The 14,690-nt window shown below is 44.3% G+C and overlaps 1 long non-coding RNA gene across 1 annotated transcript in view; it reads left to right on the forward strand.

The window, feature by feature from the left end:
* The window catches only part of LOC307181397, a 54,745-nt gene extending 43,518 nt beyond the window's left edge, over window positions 1-11,227 (forward strand). The window contains exon 4 of the long non-coding RNA XR_013826670.1: window positions 11,142-11,227. This is a non-coding gene — a long non-coding RNA (uncharacterized lncRNA). The remainder of the gene's footprint in view (window positions 1-11,141) is intronic.
* Window positions 11,228-14,690: the final 3,463 nt, after the last annotated feature.

Here is a 14,690-nt window from a genome sequence, read left to right on the forward strand (position 1 = left end):
AAAAAGTGCGTATGCGTTTTTTCCTGAATATATTCAGGAAAAAACGCATACGCCCTTTTTGGCCAAGTGCATCATTGTCGAGTTTCTGACTCTCTTCATATGCTTTCAATGCAATTCCAGTCTACCTCCTGAAATCGGTTTCCTGCAATTCTGCCTTGCTTTCAATGCCTCTTCATAGCCTTAGCTCAATATATTTTTTAAAAATAGTTGGCCTTTATAACTCTGCAGGTTTTTGAATTGCAGTGGCCCTTAGCTCCATTTTTTAGCTCTTATTTTTGTGGTCTTGCCCCATAACCACAGGATTCCTTGAAGCCCTATTTTTCTTCTGGGGCACCTTGCTGTGCCTTTGGTTAATTCTTCTTACTGATGTGATATTAGAGTGACATGTGCCCATTGAAACCGCTACAGCTAGTTTCTCACTGGTTCCCCCTATTCCCATTCATCCTCTGCACTAACTGCAGACTGTGCGATACCAGAACTTAAAGGCATTGACTCCATGTGGGGATGTTGTTAGTAAAGCGGCTGGAATGTCGATCCGGAGCCCCAGGAGAGGAAAAATGAGGTGCGTTTTAGAAACCTTTCCCGATCATATGGTATACCAGTCGCTGGGTTTCCCAAGCATGGTTTAGCTGTAGGAAGATTCCCTTCAACCTGGAGTGTTGGGACCCTTGGACTGAGTAGCATGAAGTATTGCATTAAACTTTCGGCAGTTGCTCACCAAAGCTCACCAATCCTGTCAGCCCCAAGTGTCCAGCCTTATGTCTTATCCAGCTGTGGGTTTATATGTGGTCAATCCAGGTTGCATCACAGCCCCTGAGCGAATTTTGTAAGAATTTTTCTCTCTTTCATTGTTTCAGCGTTTTGTTTTTAAAATTTATTTCTATAATGGGGTTTAGCTCCTTTTCACTGCTGTGTTTGTGCCGCTCTGCACACACTTGATTCCCTTATGGAGATATATCAATACATGGGTTTTAAGATTCTTATTCCTCAGATATATTTCTCTGCGGTGTATAGGGTGTGTTGAGGCCTGTTCATTGAGCAAGGTGTAGATCTTGTCTAATACCTATTTGGTTTATTGAACGGTATCTGTGCTAATTTCAAACTCTGGTTTTATGCATCACCCCACCTCTCCTTTCCCCTTAAGCTGACATAAGTGTGTTTTCTAAATGTGAGACACTGTTCTGTTCTGTAATTCATTTCTTGTGCAGCCATATTTATCCTCCCTCTATAAGTGATATCTTATGATATGTTTCTTTTTCTGTTTGACTTATTTCAAGTAGTATTATCGGACCTAAATCCACTCTTTATCCTTCTACTAGCCTTATTACATTGATTTCATGGTGAAGAGATATTCCATTGTACATAAGTACCACATCTTCTTTATCCATTGTTCTCTTTCCTGGGATATTTAAGGTGTACTGAAGTTGAGGTTCTTGTAAACAGAGTAGCCCTAAACTGTGGTGTGCTTGTGTCTTGTTGATTTTTAGACTTCCCTAGATATACTCCCATGATTGGAAGTGTCCTATGCTCTGTAGCTCTGTTTTTTAGATGATTTAGGAACCACCATACACTTCTCCAGAGTGGCTCTCGGCAGTTCACACACTGCCCATCAGCGTATAAAGGCTCCCTGTTCTCCATGGCCTGTCCTGCATTTCTGGTTTTTACAATTTTTTAGGATGGCCCTTTTGACCGGTGGGAAGTGAGACTTCTTTGTTGTGCACATTTGCATTGCTTGCTTGCTTCGTTGCCCATAAAGTGCGTATGCGTTTTTTCCTGGATATAATCAGGAAAAAACGCATACGCCCTTTTGGGCCAACTGCATCATTGTCGAAATTCTGCCGCTTTTCATGTGCGTTAAAGACGAGTCCAATCTATCTCTTGAAATCTGTTTCTTGCAATTCTGTCTTGCATTCAGATCCTCTTCTTTGCCTTACCTCAACATATGTTTGGACGTTAGTTTTCATTTATAACTCTGCAGGTTTGTGAATTGCAGTGACCCTGAGCTCCATTGTTTAAGTTGCTCTTTTGTGAGCTGGCCTCAAACCCGCAGGATTGCTTCAGGCCCTATTTTGGCTCCGGCGAGGCAGGCTGAGCCTTTCTTTAATTCTTATTCTTAATGGGAAATTAGAGTGATATGTGCCCGTCCAAACCCCTACAACTCTTCTCTCATTGGTTCCCCCTCTTCCCGTTCATCCTCCTCACAATTTGCAAAATGTGTGAAACAGAAGTTTAAATGTGCTGATTCTCCAAGTGGGGAGATTCTAAGTAGCGTGGCTGGAATGGTGAACAGGAGCACCAGGAGAGGATAAATGAGGTGCATTTTAGACACATCTCCCGATCACATGGTGTACAGTCCTCTGGGTTTTCCATGCATGTTTTAGCTGTAGGAAGATCCCTTGAACCTGCAGATTTGGGACCCATTGAATGGGTACCAGGTAGTATTACTTTAAAGGGTGTGCATTTTCTCACCCAACCTCACATTTCTCTTAGCGCAAACAGTTTCCAGCCTTATGTCTCATCCTGCTGTGGGTCTAGATGTGTTCAATCCATGTTGCATCACCGTCCCTGAGGAAAAGTTGTAAGAGGTTTTCTCTGTCTCTCTGTCGTTTATTTTTTTCAATTTATTACTATATTGGTTACAGCTGATTTTCAAAGCTCTGTTTCTTGCTGCTGTACATCCACTTGATTCACGTACAGAGAGACATCAATAAATTCTTTTTCAGATTCTTACCAGTCGTATATATTCTTTTCCGGTGACTTGAGTGTGCTGAGTGCAGTTCTTTTAGCTACCGTGTAGGCCTTGTTGATTATCAGTTTGGTATTTGGAATGGTATCTTTGCTAATTTCAACCTCCTGGATGATGCCTCACCCCTCCCCACCTTTCCCGTTTAGCAGCCTTATGCGTGTTTTCTACATATTTGACTATGTTTTTGTTTTGTAATTTATTTCATGTGTAGCCATTTTGGATTCCACCTTTAAGTGATATCTTATGATATGTGTCTTTTTCTTTTTGAATTCTGTCACTTAGAATGATCATACGTAACTCCTCCGGAGTTGTTACAACTGGCCATATTTCATTGATTTCCAGGCTGAATAATATTCCACTCTACCTAAGTACCACATCTCTATCCATTTTTTCCCTCCAGAGACATTTAAGTTATATCCTAGTCGAGGATCTTTTAAACAGAGAGGGGGTAAACATTGGGGTGCCTGTGTCCTCTCGATTTTTGTTTTTCCCAAGATATACGCCCATGAGTGCAAGTGCCCTATGCTCTGTAGCTCATTTTTTAGATGCTTTAGTAAACACAATACACTTCTCCAGAATGGCCGTTGGCAATATACATTTCCACTATAAGTCTCACAGGGCTCCCTCTTCTCGTTGCCCTGTCCTGCGTTTCTGTTGTTTATGCTTTATGAGGATGGCTCTTCTGACTGATGCGAAGTGATATCTTTTGTAGTATTGACTTCCAGTGCCCACCTGTTTGGTTGGCTAAAAAAGTGTATGCCCTTTTCTTGAATATATACAGAAAAGAACGCATACACCCTTTTTGGCCAACTGCAATGTTGGCAATGTTGGCAATGTTCAGCTCCTTTTCTTGTGCTTAATGGCGAGTCCTTTCTACCTCCTCAAATCCCTTTCCTGCCATTCTCCCTTGCTTACAAGTCCTTTTCTCTGACTTTCCTCAAGACATTTTTCAGTGATGGATATTTTCAACTCTGCAGTTTTGTGAATTTTACTGCCCCTGAGTTCCATTGTTCAACTCGTGTTTATGGGAACTGGCCACAAAGCAGCGGGATTTCCTCAAGCCCTATACTGTTTCCATGGGCAACCCTAGCCTTTGGTCAATTCGTCTTCCTGATTGGAAATTAGAGTGACATGTGCCTGTCTGAACACCTAGGACTTGTCTCTCATTGTTCTTCATCCTTCCGCTTCATCCTCTGGACAAATTCCAAACTGTACGCAACAGGATGTTGACAGTGCTGACATCTCCAAGTGGGGAGACTGTTAGTAAAGACGCTGGAGGGGTGAACCCGAGCACCAGGAGATGAGGAGATGAGATGCCTTTTCCAAACTCTTCCCGATCAGACGGTATACCATCCTCTGGGTGTGACACACATGTTTTAGCAGTAGGAAGAGTCCCATTCATGTAAGGAGAACACCAGGGCTTTTTCAAAATCAGTGTCTCCCCGAAACCCAAACTGGGGAATTTTTTAAGCTACAGCTACACATATGTTCATTAAGGGCCTTGGGAAGTAGGCAGAGTCCAAACTTTAGATGATTGAAGTCTTCAGGGTCAGAAGCACTCACCACCAGCTTCCCTTAGGCTACACTTTAACTGTCATTGATAGATGATGTCAATAAAAATATCTATTCTTTTTCAGATTATTTCCCCTTATAGGTTATTGCAAAATGTTGAGTGTAGTTCCCTGTGCTATACAGTAGTTCCTTGTTGATGATCTATTTTATACATAGCAGTGTGTATGTGTTCATTCCAAACTGTTAATTTATCCCTCCTCCCACCTTTCCCCTTTGGTAATAATAAATTATAAGATTTTATACTTCTCAGAAATGGGGGAGCTGAAAGAGAGGTATCATTTTCAATGGAAAAGCATTTAAAACAAGATTGAAGGTTTAACCAAGATTATTAGCTGTACATCCTTGGAAAGAAATCACTTCGTTTCTCTAATATTGACCTGACAAATAAGACAAACATTTTCACTGAACTTGCTTATAAAAAGTGATGGAAATATCAAATGGAAGTGTTAAAAACATCTTATTTTACCCGAGCCTTATACACTGTTCTATGTTAACTACAGTTTGGCTCACACATCTGTTCATTGAGGTTACAATAGTCTCAATTTCTGTTACTGATCCTCCAGAGTGGACCCCAACAAGTGTCCCCCTGCCCAGTGTCATTGGGGCCAAGAGATCGAGACTGAGTTTGGTTCACAAGCAAAGGAAACTTTATATTTTGATCAGAGAATGGAGAGGTGAGAGCATGCACTACCCCGTGGGCTGTGGGCTGGGCTGCTGTGTAGAGATCCTTTCAGAGTCAGTGGGAGGGAGGGAGGCGGCGGAGCTCTCGAGGGCCGGGTTGGCTGTAGCTCAGGCTCTATATCGTGGAGTCTGCACTGGGCCCCAGGAGCTGAGGTGTCGACCCAGCCATTCTGCACTAGGAAATCTGGTCTGAAGTGCCGGGTGTGGAACCTCTGCATGCGGGACCCTAGGAGCACGTGAAATTAGACAAAGCACAAAGGATAAAAAAGGTTAGACTTGACTTTATTGCCCAGATTCTATTTTTATCTCCCAGGGATTTTTAATGGGCTTTGCTGGGGACAAACCCCTCCTCTGCCTTTTGTCCCGTTCCTCATTCTTGGAGTGCTGAGGGTGCAGACCCTTCTTCTGTAACTGCTGAGTGCTGAGTTGGGAGCCCTCATACCCTGGGGCGAGGGTCAGAGCTTCTCCCCAGCAGCCTCCCGGTGACGTTGATTGTCCCCAGGACCCCTGCCTCCCTGCTCGTCCACCTGAGCACCAGCATTGGAAGTGTTATAGATTCTAATGACCTTTAAGGGTCCAGGAAAGAGATGTGCAGAGACGCTGTGGGGGCCGGTTTCACCCCGCCCCACATTTGTTCGGCCACCTTAGGCTGACCGTCTCTGCCAGCCTAGATGCTCTGACCAGTAGTCTGCGCTTTCTTCAATTAGGCCCCTGAATTAACGTACAAACAGCACCAGGTGTCAGAGCCCTGCCCGCTCAACTCCCAGACAGTCCAGGGTCAGTGGTGACCAAGGACCATGATGGCTACTGAGTCAACAACCTTTTGAAGTAAACAGGAGTCCAGCCGGTCTTATTGGCCACCATCATCACGGTGTCTGTAGGCTTTTCTATGGTGACAGTGTGGTATACTGTTCCCCCGCCAAGATTATTAGCTCCCCTCTGGGTGCAGTAAGTCCTGCAAGCAGTAGTCTACTCTTTTGGGACACACTCTTGTTGTTTTATGAGAGAAACTCCAGGTCAAGTGATGTTCACACGAGTCGTCATGGTGCCCTGTTGCCCCCGGTTATCTCTCTGGATGTTGGAGTTGGAGGGCCTCCTCACTCGAGGTCGGTGTGCCCACGGAGCGAACCCTGCAACTTCAGGGCATGGTTGGTGGTTAGGATCACCACGTGGGGTCCTTTTCCCTTAGGAGGGAGGTGGCCTTTTGGGCTGCTGATTTCCAGGTTTTTAGATACCGCCAGTATCTTGGCCAGATGTGGCAGTGGGCCAAGCCCCTTAGTGACTGTAGTTTATCCTACCTGGATGGCATTCTTGCATTGTTCCATTTCAAGTGGTCCCAGTTTTTGCACTAATTCTCCAATGGCGATTCACCTTTCACCGGGAATGTAAAGGTCAAAGGGTTTAGCTAAATTAGGGAGTTCCAGGGCAAGGGTCTGAATTGACTGCTCTTTCCATTCTTGAAAGGCCACTTCTGGATTCTATTCAAAAGGATCATCATCTTTTCCTTTCAGTGTTTCATATAGAGGCCCAGCTAGTAGACTGTAGTTAGGGATCCAGAAGCAGCAAACCCTGGCCTCCCCAGGAACCCCTAAGCTGTCTTCTAGTTTTAGAAAGGGGTAAGGCTGAAAATGGTTTCTTCCCTTTCCTGGGATGGGCTTCTCTGACCTTCTGTGAGAATGAAGCCCAGGCAGGTCACCGCAGTCTGTGATATTTGAGCTTTTTCTTGGACAACTTCTATCCTTTATTGGCTTGGTAGTTCAGAGGCCTCCTTAGTAGGGCTGGTGATCAGAATGTCGTCTGCATATTGAAGGAGGGTTTCCTTTTCCAGAGGTAGAACTTTTAGGTCTTTAGCTAAGCTTTCCCCAAAGATGGTGTGGGAATTTTTGCACCCTTGGGGCCAGACGGCCCGGAAGTATTGTTTTAGTTGTATGTTGAGTCCTGCCACTCACAAGCCAAAATTTCTTGTGACTCTGGGACTAATGGAATACAAAAGAAGGCATCATTGAAGACTAATACAGAATACCATGTCCTGGTGGTTGGTAGAATGACCAGCAGGGTGTAGGAATTAGGAGCAACTGGAGGTATATCCTCGGTGGCTTCACTGACTGTCCTGACATCCTTTACCAGGTCCCCAGCAGCCCATGGGGCTCTCGTGGTCAGACCAATCCCAGAATATGGAGCTCACCTGGGCAGGTACCCCACCCCCACCCCAGCCCATGGGGCTCTCGTGGTCAGGCCCCTCCCAGGATACAGAGCTACCCTTGCAGGTACCGTGGCAGGGCTGGGCACACAGGAACCGTGCACATAGCCCTCATTGCAGAGCACCCCCAGCTCACCTGTCGCTCAGAGCTGACACAGAGCACCTCAGAGCAGGACTTGAACTAACAAACAGCAGCTGCGACAGGTCTGTGACCCTGGGCATCACTCCGTGAGGCCTCCCTCCACCTGGTCTTCCAGAGACTTCCACTGCACCCGGGGCACCAGGCCTCTGTCTCCAACCATGACCCACCCCTCCTCTCCCTGACTCCTGGGTTCCTCTCATTAGGAGAGGGTTTTCTTGAAGTTGTCTCCCACTCATGGGCCAGATAAAATGATTAGAAAACAAGCCAAAGCTGCAGCCCCTTGTCTATCCTGACTCTCAGGAGCCCACACCTGTTCCTTGGACCTGGCCGGTTCAGCAAGTTCCATTTTCTGCAACTGTGAGCCCCTGAGGGGTGATGATTGGCTGACCTGGGCAGCCTTACCGTGCCGGCCAGCCCTCCCCAGGTGTGCCTGGGTTGAGATCAATATAAATACCACTCCAGGCAGCAAGAGCCCCTGCAGCCGTGCCTGACGCCATTTTCTCTGCCCTGTCAGCAGTCTCGGGGCTGGGCTGGTGGGAGGGAGTGAGAGGCCACGGCTTTGTGGGTGGCCCAGTGTGAGTGGGGCTCTGCTGGACTTTCTGCAGCAGTTGCCAGGCTGCCACCTGCTAAAGAAGAGGATGTGTCACCCATACCTGCTGCTGGAATTTCTCCCTGGGCAGAGGTGAGGAAGGAAAAAAGCAGTGGGGGCAGGGACAGGACGGGTATCTCAGGCAGGGAAATGGAAATCTTCCAGAAGAGCACCCAGGGCCAGGACCATCCTGGCTGGCCTGCAGGCACCAAGTCGGCCGGCATGCTGTCACTCGTGTGGCTCTATGGCCCTTCCTCTAGGCTTTCAAGTCCTTGTATATATTCAGGTGTTTTACCTGGGACGGGTGGGAATAGTTCAGCAGCAACTGGCCTGGGGCTCAGCTCACGTTTACTCACAGATGCCTCGGCACGGTGCCCCAGCTTTGCAATGAGGACGCTTGTTGCGTGGGGGCTGCTGGCTGAATGGGAGACGATTCCCCACCACTGACCAACTTCAGAATTGTTTACAACTGGAGCAAGTGCCCTGATACGGTTTTCCTCTGTGGAACTGGTGGGTTCTGTGTTTTTTTTCTCTTTTTCGTTTTTGGTTCAAGGTAGATTTTATTCCTCTTTTTTGTATTTACAGATATAAGCATGGAAATAATTTATTCATATAAATACATGTATGTGCAGGGAATAATTGTTTTTTCTGTTTTATTTTTTAAATTTTACTTCTTTTTAATTTTGAATTTTATTTTATATTTTTATACAGCAGGTTCTTATTGGTTATCTATTTTATACATATAAATGTATACATGCCAATCCCAGTCTCTCAACTCCTCCCACCACCACCCCCCCAACAGCTTTCCCCCCTTGTTGTCCATACGTTTGTTGTCTACATCTGTTGCTCTATTTATGCCTTGCAAAATGGTTAATCTGTACAGTTTTTCTAGGTTCCACATATATGCATGAATATACAAGATTTGTTTTTCTCCTTCTGACTTACTTCACTCTGTATGACAGTCTCTAGATCCATCGACGTCTCTACAAATGACCCAATTTCATTCCTTTTCATGGCTTAGTAATATTCCATTTTATATATGTACCACAGCTTTATGCATTCGTCTGTCTGTGGGCATTTAGGTTGCTTCCATTACCTCGATATTGTAAATAGTGATGCAATGAACATTGCGGTGAATGACTCTTTTTGATTTATGGTTTTGTCTGGGTATATGTCCAGTACTGGGATTGCTGTATCATATGGTAATTCTATTGTTAGTTTCTTAAGAAATTCCATATTGTTCTCCATAATGACTGTATCAATTTATATTCCCAACAATAGTGGAAGAGGGTTCCTTTTCTCCACACCCTTTCCAGCATTTTTTGTTTGTAGATTTTCAATGATGCCTATTCTACCAGGTGTGAGGTGATACCTCATTGTTGAATCCATTTCGTTGAGCAAGGGGTAGCTCTTGTCTATTACATATTTGGCTTATGGAACGGTATCTGTGCTAATTTCAAACTCTGCTTTTATGCAGCACCCCAACTCACCTTCCCCCTTAAGCAGGCATAAGTTGGTTTTCTAAACTTGAGACCCTGTTCTGTTTTGTAATTCAGTTCATGTGTAGCCAAGTTCACATTCCGTGTATTAGTGATACCTTATGATGTTTCTTTTTCTGTGTGACTTATTTCACTTAGAATCATCGTGCCTCAATCCACTCATTATGCTGGTACGGGCCTGGTGACATAGATTTCATTGCTGAGTGGTATTCTGTTGTACAGAAGTACCGCAACTTCTTTATCCATTATTTGCTCTCTGGGATATTTAACTTGTGCCGGAGAAGAGATTCCTGTAAAAAGAGCCGTCCCAAATTTTGGGGTTGCTGTGTCTTTTTGATATTAATTTCCCTAAGCTATAGGACCATAAGTGGAAGTGCCCTAGGCTCTGTTGCTTTGTTTTTTAGATGTTTCAGGAAACACCATACACTTCTCCCAAGTGTCTGTTGGCAATTTACATCCCGCCCATCAGCATAACAAGGCTCCCAGTTCTCCATGGCCTGTCCTGCCTTTCTGGATTTTACACTTTATTCTGATGGCCCTTTTGACCGGGGGGAAGTGAGACTTCATTGTAGTGCAGATTTCCTTTGCAAGCTTGCTTGGTTGGCCAAAAAGGGCGTATGCGTTTTTTCCTGAATATATTCAGGAAAAAACGCATACGCCCTTTTGGCAAAGTGCATCATTGTGGACGTTCTGCCTCTTTTCCTACGCTTTCAATGCAATTCCAGTCTACCTCCTGAAATCGGTATCCTGCAATTCTGCCCCGCTTTCAAGTCCTCTTGGCAGCCTTACTTCAGTCTATTTTTGGACGATAGCTGTCATTTATAACTCTGCAGGTTTGTGAATTACAGAGACCCTGAGCTCATTTCTTCAACTCGCTTTCTTTTGAGCTGGCCGCAACACCGCAGGATGGCTTCAGGCCCTAATCTGGTTCCGGCACGGCACGCTGAGCCTTTGGTTATTTCCTCTTCCTGGTGGGAAATGAGAGTTAAATTTGCCCGTCCAGACACCTCCAGCTAGTCTCTCATTGGTTCTCCCTATTCCTGTTCATCTTCCGCAGAAATTGCAAACTGGGCCAAACAGGAGGTTAAAGGCACTGACTCTCCAAGTTGGGAGAGTGTTAGTAAAGCGTCTGGAATGTTGCACCCGAGTACCAGGGGAGGAAAACTGAGACATATTTGAACACGTCTCCCGTTCACACGGTTGATCATACTCTGGGTTCCACATGCATGTTTTAGCTGAAGGAAGAATACCTTAAACCTGGAGAGTTGAGACCCGTGGAATGGGTACCATGCAATATGACTTCAAAGGGTCTTCATTTGCTCACCGAACCTCTCCAATCCTATCACTGCTGCGTTTATGCCCCTGTACACACGCTTGATTCTCTTTCGGAGACATAGCAATCCATAGGTTTTAAGATACTTACTAGTCAGGTACATTCTTAGGCGTTTAATATGGGGTGTTGAGTGCATTTCGTTGAGCAAGGAGTAGCTCTTGTCTATTCCATATTTGGCTTAAGGAACTTTATCTGTGCTCATTTCAATCTCTGGTTTTATGCAGCACCCCAACTCACCTTCCCCCTTAAGCAAGCGTAAGTTGGTTTTCTAAACTTGAGACACTGTTCTGTTTTGTAATTCAGTTCATGTGTAGCCAAGTTCACATTCTGTGTATTAGTGATACCTTATGATGTTTCTTTTCTGTGTGACTTATTTCAGTTCGAATCATCATACCTGAATCCACTCATTATGCTGCTACGGGCCTGATGACATAGATTTCATTGCTGAGTGATATTGCATTTTACGTAAGTACCACAAGTTCTTTATCCATTTTTCACTTTCTGTGATATTGAACTTGTACCGTAAATGAGGTTCTTGTAAACAGAGGCGTCCCAAACTTTGGGGTGGCTGTGTCTTTTTGATTTTAATTTCCCTAAGCTATAGGACCATAAGTGGAAGTGCCCTAGGCTCTGTTGCTTTGTTTTTTAGATATTTCAGGAAACACCATACACTTCTCCCGAGTGGCTGTTGGCAATTTACATCCCGCCCATCAGCATAAGAAGGCTCCCAGTTCTCCATGGCCTGTTGTGCCGTTATGGATTTTACACTTTTTTCAGATGGCCCTTTTGACCGGGTGGAAGTGAGACTTCATTGTAGTGCAGATTTCCTTTGCAAGCTTGCTTGGTTGGCCAAAAAGTGCGTATGCGTTTTTTCCTGAATATATTCAGGAAAAAACGCATACGCCCTTTTTGGCCAAGTGCATCATTGTCGAGTTTCTGACTCTCTTCATATGCTTTCAATGCAATTCCAGTCTACCTCCTGAAATCGGTTTCCTGCAATTCTGCCTTGCTTTCAATGCCTCTTCATAGCCTTACCTCAATATATTTTTTAAAAATAGTTGGCCTTTATAACTCTGCAGGTTTTTGAATTGCAGTGGCCCTTAGCTCCATTTTTTAGCTCTTATTTTTGTGGTCTTGCCCCATAACCACAGGATTCCTTGAAGCCCTATTTTTCTTCTGGGGCACCTTGCTGTGCCTTTGGTTAATTCTTCTTACTGATGTGATATTAGAGTGACATGTGCCCATTGAAACCGCTACAGCTAGTTTCTCACTGGTTCCCCCTATTCCCATTCATCCTCTGCACTAACTGCAGACTGTGCGATACCAGAACTTAAAGGCATTGACTCCATGTGGGGATGTTGTTAGTAAAGCGGCTGGAATGTCGATCCGGAGCCCCAGGAGAGGAAAAATGAGGTGCGTTTTAGAAACCTTTCCCGATCATATGGTATACCAGTCGCTGGGTTTCCCAAGCATGGTTTAGCTGTAGGAAGATTCCCTTCAACCTGGAGTGTTGGGACCCTTGGACTGAGTAGCATGAAGTATTGCATTAAACTTTCGGCAGTTGCTCACCAAAGCTCACCAATCCTGTCAGCCCCAAGTGTCCAGCCTTATGTCTTATCCAGCTGTGGGTTTATATGTGGTCAATCCAGGTTGCATCACAGCCCCTGAGCGAATTTTGTAAGAATTTTTCTCTCTTTCATTGTTTCAGCGTTTTGTTTTTAAAATTTATTTCTATAATGGGGTTTAGCTCCTTTTCACTGCTGTGTTTGTGCCGCTCTGCACACACTTGATTCCCTTATGGAGATATATCAATACATGGGTTTTAAGATTCTTATTCCTCAGATATATTTCTCTGCGGTGTATAGGGTGTGTTGAGGCCTGTTCATTGAGCAAGGTGTAGATCTTGTCTAATACCTATTTGGTTTATTGAACGGTATCTGTGCTAATTTCAAACTCTGGTTTTATGCATCACCCCACCTCTCCTTTCCCCTTAAGCTGACATAAGTGTGTTTTCTAAATGTGAGACACTGTTCTGTTCTGTAATTCATTTCTTGTGCAGCCATATTTATCCTCCCTCTATAAGTGATATCTTATGATATGTTTCTTTTTCTGTTTGACTTATTTCAAGTAGTATTATCGGACCTAAATCCACTCTTTATCCTTCTACTAGCCTTATTACATTGATTTCATGGTGAAGAGATATTCCATTGTACATAAGTACCACATCTTCTTTATCCATTGTTCTCTTTCCTGGGATATTTAAGGTGTACTGAAGTTGAGGTTCTTGTAAACAGAGTAGCCCTAAACTGTGGTGTGCTTGTGTCTTGTTGATTTTTAGACTTCCCTAGATATACTCCCATGATTGGAAGTGTCCTATGCTCTGTAGCTCTGTTTTTTAGATGATTTAGGAACCACCATACACTTCTCCAGAGTGGCTCTCGGCAGTTCACACACTGCCCATCAGCGTATAAAGGCTCCCTGTTCTCCATGGCCTGTCCTGCATTTCTGGTTTTTACAATTTTTTAGGATGGCCCTTTTGACCGGTGGGAAGTGAGACTTCTTTGTTGTGCACATTTGCATTGCTTGCTTGCTTCGTTGCCCATAAAGTGCGTATGCGTTTTTTCCTGGATATAATCAGGAAAAAACGCATACGCCCTTTTGGGCCAACTGCATCATTGTCGAAATTCTGCCGCTTTTCATGTGCGTTAAAGACGAGTCCAATCTATCTCTTGAAATCTGTTTCTTGCAATTCTGTCTTGCATTCAGATCCTCTTCTTTGCCTTACCTCAACATATTTTTGGACGTTAGTTTTCATTTATAACTCTGCAGGTTTGTGAATTGCAGTGACCCTGAGCTCCATTGTTTAAGTTGCTCTTTTGTGAGCTGGCCTCAAACCCGCAGGATTGCTTCAGGCCCTATTTTGGCTCCGGCGAGGCAGGCTGAGCCTTCCTTTAATTCTTACTCTTAATGGGAAATTAGAGTGATATGTGCCCGTCCAAACCCCTACAACTCTTCTCTCATTGGTTCCCCCTCTTCCCGTTCATCCTCCTCACAATTTGCAAAATGTGTGAAACAGAAGTTTAAATGTGCTGATTCTCCAAGTGGGGAGATTCTAAGTAGCGTGGCTGGAATGGTGAACAGGAGCACCAGGAGAGGATAAATGAGGTGCATTTTAGACACATCTCCCGATCACATGGTGTACAGTCCTCTGGGTTTTCCATGCATGTTTTAGCTGTAGGAAGATCCCTTGAACCTGCAGATTTGGGACCCATTGAATGGGTACCAGGTAGTATTACTTTAAAGGGTGTGTATTTCCTCACCCAACCTCACATTTCTCTTAGCGCAAACAGTTTCCAGCCTTATGTCTCATCCTGCTGTGGGTCTAGATGTGTTCAATCCATGTTGCATCACCGTCCCTGAGGAAAAGTTGTAAGAGGTTTTCTCTGTCTCTCTGTCGTTTATTTTTTTCAATTTATTACTATATTGGTTACAGCTGATTTTCAAAGCTCTGTTTCTTGCTGCTGTACATCCACTTGATTCACGTACAGAGAGACATCAATAAATTCTTTTTCAGATTCTTACCAGTCGTATATATTCTTTTCCGGTGACTTGAGTGTGCTGAGTGCAGTTCTTTTAGCTACCGTGTAGGCCTTGTTGATTATCAGTTTGGTATTTGGAATGGTATCTTTGCTAATTTCAACCTCCTGGATGATGCCTCACCCCTCCCCACCTTTCCCGTTTAGCAGCCTTATGCGTGTTTTCTACATATTTGACTATGTTTTTGTTTTGTAATTTATTTCATGTGTAGCCATTTTGGATTCCACCTTTAAGTGATATCTTATGATATGTGTCTTTTTCTTTTTGAATTCTGTCACTTAGAATGATCATACGTAACTCCTCCGGAGTTGTTACAACTGGCCATATTTCA

This window comes from Stenella coeruleoalba (genome assembly GCF_951394435.1).
Source record: "Stenella coeruleoalba genome assembly, contig: scaffold_85, whole genome shotgun sequence".
Taxonomy (NCBI): domain Eukaryota; kingdom Metazoa; phylum Chordata; class Mammalia; order Artiodactyla; family Delphinidae; genus Stenella; species Stenella coeruleoalba.